This window comes from Gossypium arboreum, chromosome 13, assembly GCF_025698485.1.
Source record: "Gossypium arboreum isolate Shixiya-1 chromosome 13, ASM2569848v2, whole genome shotgun sequence".
NCBI classification, from domain to species: domain Eukaryota; kingdom Viridiplantae; phylum Streptophyta; class Magnoliopsida; order Malvales; family Malvaceae; genus Gossypium; species Gossypium arboreum.
The window spans coordinates 100380621-100390838 of record NC_069082.1 but is presented as its reverse complement, the minus strand read 5'-3'; the positions used below and the strand labels follow the sequence as shown (position 1 = coordinate 100390838).

At 41.6% G+C, this 10218-nt stretch overlaps 1 non-coding gene across 1 annotated transcript; it reads left to right on the top strand.

The window, feature by feature from the left end:
• The first annotated feature begins 1293 nt into the window (after window positions 1-1293).
• On the top strand, window positions 1294-1399 carry LOC128287226 (small nucleolar RNA R71). Its single transcript, XR_008277921.1, has one exon. It is a non-coding gene; the product is annotated as a small nucleolar RNA R71 (small nucleolar RNA).
• The last annotated feature ends 8819 nt before the right edge of the window (window positions 1400-10218 follow it).

Sequence of the window (10218 nt, the reverse complement as noted above, 5' to 3'; positions counted from 1 at the left end):
ACCCTTAGGAAATCTAACTGTTTTGTCAGCCAATTATATGCTCATCCTAGTCTGTTTGGGTTTACCGAGACCTAGTCGTTTAAACATTTTATATGGCATAACATTTATACTTGCCCCTAGATCAGCTAAAGCATTATTCACAGATAAACTACCAATTAAGAAAGGAATGTAAAACTCCCTGGATCTTTCAATTTGTTAGGTAGCTTATTCTTTAGAATAGCTGAGCAGACTGCATTGAGTTCCACATGCGATGTAGCGTCTAATTTTCTTTTATTGGTCAGAAGTTCCTTTAATAATTTTACTGAGTTGGGCATTTGCGAAAGAACTTCAATAAATGGTAAGTTAATATATAATTTTTTTAAGAGTTTGACAAACTTACCGAATTGTTCTTCTGTTCTGTCTTTTGTCATCGCTTTAGGATATGGCACACGAGGTTCATAATACGTACTTACCTGTTTAGGATCATCGTCGTTTAACTTTTCTCGACTTTTGTTTATCGTGTTGTCTTGCTGTAATTCTGGCTCAGGTGCAATGAATCCTTCCTTATCTCGAGTACTAATTGCATTAAGGTGTTCCCTCGGATTAGGTTCAGTATTACTGGGTAACCTACCTTATGGTCGTTTGGAGATTAGTTTGGATAGCTGGCCTATCTAAGTTTCGAGCCCTTGGATTGATGCTTGTTGATTCTTAAGTGCTGTCTCGGTATTTTGGAAACGGGTTTCTGACACCGAAATGAATTTAGAAAGCATCTCTTCAAGGTCTGGTTTCTTCTCTTGTTGATAAGGTGGCTGTTGAAAACCCTAAGGATTTTATGGCTTTTGATTCCCTTGACCACCCTAAGAGAAATTTGGGTGGTTCCTCCAACCTGCATTATAAGTATTACTGTATGGGTTATTTTGAGATCGAAAGTTATTGTTACCCATATAGTTGATTTGTTCTTCTTCAGTTGTAGGATTGAAGGATTGGTATTCTGTATGCATACCTCCCCCACTTGAGTCACACCTCATTACTGGATGTACCTGCGTAGAACCAAGTAAATCGTCAATCTTTTTATTGAGAAGTTCTACCTGATTAGAGTTCATGGCAACCGAATCGATGTTATAAACGGCTGTTTTCATCGGCTTTGTCCTCATAACTTTCCACTGATAGTTATTTAGTGACATCTCCTTTATAAATTCATAGGCATCTTTTGGTGTTTTATTATTGATAGTTCCACCAGCAGCTGCGTCAACCATTTGTCGAGTCGAGGGATTCAGACCATTTTGGAATATTTGTACTTGCAGCCAAAGTGGTAACCCATGGTGGGGGCACCTTCTCAGTAAGTCCTTTTATCTCTCCCATACATCGTAAAGTGTTTCTAAATCCATCTACACAAAAGAAGAGATATTGTTAGTAATTTAGCCGTTTTAGCCGGCGAAAAATATTTTAGTAAAAATTTCTCGGTCATTTGTTCCCAAGTAGTGATAGACCCTCGTGGTAACGAGTTCAACCACTGTTTAGCTTTGTTTCTCAGTGAAAAGGGAAACAACCGAAGACGTATGGCATCATCAGAAACGCTATTGATTTTGAATGTATCGTAAAATTCTAGGAAATTTGCTAAGTGAGCGTTGGGATCTTCATCCTGCAAACCATCAAACTAAACAAATTGCTGTATCATCTGAATAGTGTTAAGTTTTAGTTCAAAAGTATTTGTAGCTACACCAGGTCTAACTATGCTAGATTCAGTTCCTGTTAAAGAAGGTTTAGCATAATCATACATAGTACATGAAGCAGGATTTTGATTAGCCGCACTTACAGGAGGTAGCTGATTGCCTTGCTCGTTCTCCGTCTATCTTAAGCTGCGCCTTATTTTTCTTTGATTTTTGCGAATTGTACAATCGATTTCTTCGTCAAAAAGTAATGGTCCCGACGGGTTTCTTCTAGTCATAAACTATAAAAACCTGCCAAGAGAGAAAAAATAAATTAATAAATAATAAAATAAAATAAAATTGCAAGAAAAATAAATGGCTAAAGTAATAAAAATTTAGTGTTCCTAATATTTCAGTTCCCCGACAACGGCGCCAAAAACTTGATCGTGTGATTCGTAACAACTAATAAATATTTATAATGAAGATCAAACCTAGACTAACTATTATCACGACGAAAAGGCAAGAGCACCTATCGAACAATAGTATAGTAATGGCAAGACCGGAATATCGTACCCAAAGGAACCAAAAGTACTAGTAATAACTATCTTTTTATTATCTAATCCAGAAATAGAGAGGGGTTGTTTATTAAACTAATTAATTAAACTAATTAAATAATTAAACTAAGTAAAGAGAAAAGTTGGAAAAAGACTTGAAGAAAATTAAATTGATAAAGACGACACCCAAGGAGGAATCCACCTAGATTTCACTTGTTATCTGACTCTGAACCGGACGATTTATTCACTTGACTTGATCTGTGAGACTCCCTAACCTATGTTATTATCCCTTTTGAGACTAATAACGTCTAACCCTCAGTTGAATTAATCAAAATTTCTTTCTTAATTAAAACCCCTAGGGAAGCAGTAAATCACTCTATGGACTCCCATATTAGGTTTCACCCTAATCTGGCAAAATCTTGTAACCCTATTTTTAGTCGTTCGATCAACTCCGTTTAATTATGTCAAATCTACTTTTAAATAGGGACTTTTGCTCCTCTGCATAAGCACATCAAATCATGAATTAATACCCGGAATATTAACTCAAGTATTAAGAACACATAATTAAGAACAAATCAAGTATTTATCATGCAGTTCAAATAATAATAACAAGATCCATCATAGGTTTCAACCCCCTTAGGTATCAAGGGGTTTAGTTCATAATAAGATAAGAGTACATCTCAAAAGTATGTAAATAACAAAACATAAAGAAAACTCTAAAACCCTTGAAGAAATTCTGAGAGAGATCTTCAGTCTTGGAGTAGCTCCGGCTTTTGGGATAGATCATCTGGCTTCCTTCAAGTAATTCTTAGCGTGTGGTTCTGTATTCCAGAAAAGTTCTGGAAGAGGGCCCTTTTCTAGGTCATACTTAGGGTGTTTATATAGGTTTTGGATTGGCTTTCTTCCTTCTTAAGTACCTTTTTCCGTGTAAAATACAACTCTTTGAAAAAGGGACACGCCCGTGTGCCACGACCGTGTGACGTGTTTGCCAGGCCTTGTTTGATCTGTTAAATTGCACACGATCGTGTGGGTAAAATGGCCAGGCCGTGTGAATCGTGAGAGCCTTGGTCGACACCCTCGAAGGACACGAGCGTGTGAGTAGCCCATGTGGCAAGGCTTAGGCCGTGTGATCTTCTCAATTTGGTCCGTTTTGTCCCTTTTTAGCTTGTTTTTGGCTTCTTTTGACTTTTGGTGCTCTCCTGAGTACAAAACATGAAATAACCGGATTAAGAGCACCAAAATCCACAAATCTAGTAGTAAACATCCATAAATATGATAAGTATTTGGGGTAAAACTATGTATAATTTCTGAAGTTTTTGAAACTTTGAATGAAATTGTTTGAAAGCATGCTTAGAATATACTGAATTCCTGTTTGAAAATACTAATGTTTGTTTTGAAACAACTATAGGTAGTATGCTTATTGAAACACTCTAGGTAGTGTAAATTGAAAGTCGTTGTAAACTATGATTTGTGATAACAGACTCTGAGTACTTTGATAACTCTTTTGCATAAAATACCTGAAACAACTATTGAAACTGTAAACTGCCTTGCATAAAATTTTTAATATAGGTTAATTCAAAATTAAGGTGAACACACGTGGTACTCGTGGACGAGGTACTAGAGGCCGAGGTAGAGGCCGTAGAGGGATTCGAGCTGAGTCCTTTGTTCTGATACGATCCCTAATCTGGACACTAGCGAGACCGGTGTCACCTGTTATTGAGACTGGTGCTGAGTCTCAGGACCGTCCAGCTGGGGACGACGTATTGTCCCAGGCTATGCTGTGAATCCTGATTAGGGTCGCTGGGGCTAATGCTAGATCTAAAGGCCGTGGGTCAGTTACGGAACGACTCGGTCCAATTGGGCTGAGGTATTCAGGGGCATTGCTGGAGTTGCTCCTAATGTAGCTGAGTACTGGATGGAGGCCACGGAGCGTATTATGGATGATCTAGATTTTACTTCCAAGCAAAAGCTCAAGGGGGCTGTTTCGTTGCTTTGCAATGAAGCATATCAATGGTGGTTGACAGTTAGGGATGACACTTAGCCTGAAAATCTGACGTAGGATTTGTTTAAGATGCCTTTCCAGAGCAAGTATGTGGGGGCCAGTTACATTGACGCTAGGAGGCGAGGCGTGAGTTCCTAAATCTTACTTAAGGAGATCGTTCAGTGGCCTAGTATGAGGTCGACTTTCTGAGGTTGAACCGTTATGCATGAGGCGTGGTGACGACTGAATATGAGCGTTGTGTTCATTTTGAGGACGGCCTTAGAGATAACTGGAGGGTCTTGATAACTCCGTAGAGGGAGTATGAGTTTGCCGTGTTGGTCGAGAAGGCCAAGATTGCGGAGGAGGTTAAGCACGCTGAACGCTAGAATCATGACTGAGGGAAGGCTAAGAGGGATCTAGAGTCTTCGAATGCTGGGGTGAGTCCTAGGAAAAAGGCCAGATCTGATGGGCCCCTGAGAGTTGGGCCTACTGTTGCACCTGTTGGGGTAGCGATTTGTCAGCTTTTTAATGGATGCCATACGGTCGAGTGTTGGAGGTCTATTGGAGCTTGTCTTAGATGTGGATCATCTGAGCATCATGTTAAGGACTGTCCATTGAGGACTAATCAGATGCAAGCTCCGGCTACTGAGACTGCACAGCAGTCGATGAGAGTTCAGCAGTCACTTAGGGGCCGAGGTCAGGCTAGGGGTGATAACGGTATGAGCCGAGGACAGAGAGCACCAGGCAAAGGTGCTGGGCCGACTGAGACGAGGCAGCTTGTACTTGTCTATGCTGCATGTTATCGTGAGGATGGAGATGCTCTAGCTGTCATCACGGGTATGTTGCACTGATAAACATAAGCTCTACACATTTTTACGTTGCATGTTCTGTGTCTGAGACTTTGGGAATACCGTATGAGAGCACTTTTAGTGAGATTTCAGTGGTGAGTCCGTTGGGGCAGTCTATTAGGGTTAGTAAACTATTCAGAGACGTTCCGTTGGAAGTCCAAGGAACGATGTTTGTGGCTAATCTGATGGAACTTCCGTTTGGGGAGTTCGACTTAATTCTGGGTATGGACTGACTGGTGAAGCATCGTGTAAGTCTGGATTGTGCTGAAAAGAGGGTGGTTCTAAGGACCGATAAGGATAATGAGATAGACGTGGTTGGAGAACGACGAAATTATCGAGTAATGTGATATCTGCATTAGTGGTAGAAAAACTGGTGAGTAAAGGATGTGAGGCATTTTTGGCCTGCATCAGTGCCTCGGATTATATGGACTTATCGGTTAAGGACATTCGTGCTGTGAAGGACTTCACAGATGTTTTTCCAAAGCAATTACCAGGATTGCCTCCGAGCCGTGAGGTATAATTTGGGATTGAGTTGATTCCTAGTATAGCTCCAGTGTCTATCTCCCCTTACCGAATGGCACCGAAGGAGCTGACGGAACTGAAGGCTCAAATTCAGGAGCTGTTGGATCGTGGGTTTATTCATCCCAGTGTGTCTCTGTGGAGAGCACCTATTCTGTTCGTAAAGAAGAAGGACAGTACAATGAGGATGTGTATCTACTACCGTCAATTGAACAAGTTGACGATTAAGAATAAATACCCACTTTCGAGGATTGACGACCTATTCGATCAGTTCAGAAGGGCTTCAATGTTTTCTAAAATCGATCTACGGTCAGGTTATCATTAGTTGAGGGTAAAGGAGGCCGATGTGCATAAGACGACATTTAGGACTCGTTATGGGCATTACGAGTTTCTAGTTATGCTTTTTGGGTTGACTAATGCACCAGCGATATTCATGGACTTGATGAACCGTGTGTTTCAGCCCTACCTAGTTCGATTTGTGGTGGTGTTCATCGATGACATTTTGGTGTATTCTAAGTCTGAGGACGAGCATAACGGGCATTTAAGAGTGGTTCTACAGATCCTTCGTGAGAAACAGTTGTATGCGAAGTTTAGCAAGTGTGAGTTTTAGCTTCAGGAAGTGACATTTCTGGGTCATGTAGTTTCTGCGGAGGGGATTCGAGTGGATCCCAGTAAGATTAAGGCGGTGTTGGATTGCAAACAGCCAAAGTGTGTGTTGGAAATCTGCAGTTTTTTGGGATTGGCAGGGTATTACTGACGTTTTGTAAAGGGGTTCTCGTTGATCGCAGCGCCGTTGACTAAGTTGTTGCGTAAAGGATTTCGTTTCGTTTGGACTGACGCACAACAGGAGAGCTTCATGAAGCTCAAGATAGTTTTGACTCAAGCTCCACTTCTGATACAGCCTAAGCCTGGTAGGGACTTCATGGTTTACAATGATGCATCACATGTGGGTTTGGGTTGCGTCTTGATGCAAGACGACAAGGTAGTTGGCTATGCGTCTCGATAGCTTAAGACTCACGAGGCTAATTATCTGACGCATGATTTGGAGTTGGCTCCAATGGTCTTTGGATTGAAGATTTAGAGGCATTATCTGTATGGAGAGAAGTGTACCATCTACACTGATCACAAGAGCCTTAAGTATCTCTTCATTCAGAAGGAGTTAAATTTTAAGCAGCGTCGATGGGTTGAGCTACTCAAGGACTACAATTTCGGTATTGAGTATCACCCTGGAAAGGCCAATGTGGTGGCTGATGCACTAAGCCATAGGTCTGTGACCGATCTGAGAGCAATGTTCACTCGATTGATTCTTTATAACGACAGAAGTCTTCTAGCAGAGCTCCAAGTGAAGCTGACATGGATTGAGCAGATTAGAGCTAAGCAGTTAGAGGATAAGACTCTTGAGATGCGATTTCGTCAGGTTGAGACTAGGACTACTACAGATTTTGGGCTGAATAATGATGGGGTATTGTACTTCCAAGGTAGGATCTGTGTACCTAATAATCAGGATTTGAGGTTGTCAATTTTGAGGGAAGCGCATAGTAGTCATTACGCTAAGCATCTTGGTAAAAACAAGATGTATAAAGATCTTCGAGAGTTGTACTGGTAGCCAGGGTTGAAACGTGAGGTTACCGACTTTGTTACTCGTAGTTTGACGTGTCAGCAAGTTAAGGCTGAGCATTAGTTACCGTCGGGTTTGCTACAGCCAATTAAAATACCGATATGGAAATGAGAGCGAGTAACAATGGATTTCGTTAGTGGGTTGCCCCTAACACCCACTAAGAAGGACTCTGTTTGGGTCATTCAGGACCGATTAACCAAGGCCGCATATTTCATTCTTGTTAGGACAGACTTCTCTCTACAGAAGTTGGCCAAGCTATACATTTCTGAGATAGTGAGGCTGCATGGGGTACCTGTCTCAATCATTTCTAATAGGGATCTTCGTTTTACGTCTTGGTTCTGGGGAAAGCTTCATGAGGCTTTGGGTTCAAGGCTAGACTTCAGTACAGCTTTCCATCCTCAGACAGACGGTCAGTCAGAGAGGGTGATCCAGATACTAGAGGACATGTTGAGGGGCTGCATTATCGATTTCCGAGACAATTAGGAGGAGTACTTGCCTTTGGCAGAGTTCACTTACAATAACAGTTATCAGTCTAGTATACAGATGGCACCGTATGAGGAACTTTATGGTCGTAAGTGTCGCACACCTTTGTGCTAGACTGAGTTGGGTAAGCGACGTGTTCTGGGTCCAGAATTGGTATCAGAAATTAAGGATAAAGTCCGTTTGATTCGAGAACGTCTAAAAGCGGTTTCTGATAGACAGAAGTCTTATGCTGATCTAAAGAGGAAGGACATCGAGTATTCTGTAGGGGACATAGTTTTCCTTAGGGTCTCGCCATGGAAAAAAGTTTGAGGTTCGGTCGTAAGGGTAAGCTGAGGCCTCGGTTTATTGGGTCGTAGCGAATTTTGAAGCGAGTTGCATATTAATTAGAGCTACCTCTAGAGTTAGACTGTATACATGATGTGTTCCATGTCTCGATGTTGAGACGCTACCGCTCTAATCCTACGTACGTTGTGCCCGTGGAGGATATTGAGATTAGGCTGGGTCTGACGTTCTAGAAGGAGCCTGTTCAGATTCTAGATCGCGACGTTAAGGTCTTACGTAGGAAGTCTATTTCCTTGGTGAAGGTGCTGTGGTGGCATCATAGCATTGAGGAGGCTACTTAGGAGCCAGAGGATTCGATACGACAACAGTATCCTCACCTTTTCTGATCAGGTAAAATTCGAGAATGAATTTTCTTTTAGGGGGTAGAGTTGTAACGCCCCAAATTTCTGTAATTTTGGCTTTTGTGATTGTTGAGCATAAAAATATCGAAACTTTTGTTTTGATTCTTTTTGGTATATATATATGTGGTTTAAGAGGTTATGTACTTTAGGGTGTGTTTGGGAGGTCCCAAGTTTAAGTTTTAACTTGGGCTAAATTTTGGTTTTATTTGAATAAAGCATGTCTTTAGGTCAGTGGGCTTATAAGGAATTGATGGTAAAAACCTAACAGAATGGGCCTGCTGGTCTAGTGGTTAAGATGTGTGTTGGTGTGTTGGAGGTCTGGAGTTCGATTCCCTCCAATAGCGATGGGATTATTTTTGCTGTAAGTTTTAGTAAAGTGTTGGGTTTTATTAAAATTCTGAGTTGAGGGTTTTAGGAAAAATTAGGGGTTTTGTTATTTCCATCTTTTTGGCAAAATATTTTCTCTGTCGTTCTTCCTCTTCCAAACCCTACCTGCTGAACTTCTCTTCTTCTTTTTTCCTTCTTCTCCATTTTTTTCTCCTTCGTTTTCTTCTTTTTCGATTAGTTATGGCGTGTTGCTAGTGATTTCGTCGGTTCGGTAAATTTGGTTTTTAATAAAAGTTAAGGGATTTCCTTGGAGATTGTTTAAGAGGGATTTTGGTTGTTGTTTAGGGAATATTCTAGGGTCTGTGGATTATTAATCGAGCTCTTAACAGTGAGGAATAACCGTTATTTGTTGAAAGTAAGTAGATCTCTTGTTTCAGGATTTGTCTATTCTTAATAATCTGACTTAAGAGATTGATTTTGGGCTCAGTATTGTTGATTTTAGGCTTTGGAGTGCTCGTCGTTGGATTAGCAGCGAAAATGAACCAGGTGTGTACTCCGATTACGCAAAAAATGAGTTTCGATGAAAGCTAAAAAGTGGCCTGTCGACGCCACACGGGCGTATGGTCTGCCCGTGTAGTAGCCTGCGTCGCGAGACATGGGCGTGTCACTAACAAACCAGGCCGTGCGCAATGGACACGGGTGTGTGATGGCTTGAAAGTCATGTGCGAGGCATGGGCGTGAGCCACACGGACGTGTAGGTCCATACGGGTGAACCACACAGGCGTGTGGGAATCTATGTCAGATCGTGTAATCCACACGGGCAAGGCCAATTTAGGCCGTGTGACCCACACGAGTGTGTGGCCCCACACAGGCAAGGCACACGGGTGTGTGAGCCCTTTTAATTTGAAATGTTCTGTAAGGTTGCACTGGTCGCCCAAGTCGACTATGACCTGTAGTAGGGTCAATAAGCCTTATCTAGACTCTTAATTCTGTGATGTATGGGTATGCATGATATACTTAGCATGATTATCTGATCTGTTTTGTTCTGTAAATAAAGGTATGATCTATTTGTCTGCATTATAGCATGCCATGCTTGTATGATGCATTGCATCGGGGTGAGTTTGACGAAGTGAAGGGAGTACCTGAAGGGCTTCATAAGCCTGTTATCTGGCAGCTAAGCTGCATATTTATGATATGTGCTGCGATGCGGTACTTTATAGTGTGTAGGGTTGGATGGGTCAATTATATCCCCCTATATGGTGTGCAGGGATGGGTGAGTCGATTTTATCCCCACATGGTATGTTGGGTTGGACGGAGATGGTGTGCAGGGTTGGTAGGCATGATATTTCTGACATCTGATCTATTATACATGCAATATCTGTATGGCTGAGGCCGAATAACTGTATTCTGTTATCTATTTGTATGCATGTTGTTTGTGGGGATGTACACACTGAGTTACGAAAACTCACCCCTTTATTTATTTATCTGTTCAGGTAATCTTCAGCAATAGATGGATCGGTGTGACGGAGGGCTCGATGGTGACCATTGGTAGATATTTACGGATTTTTGAGTAACAC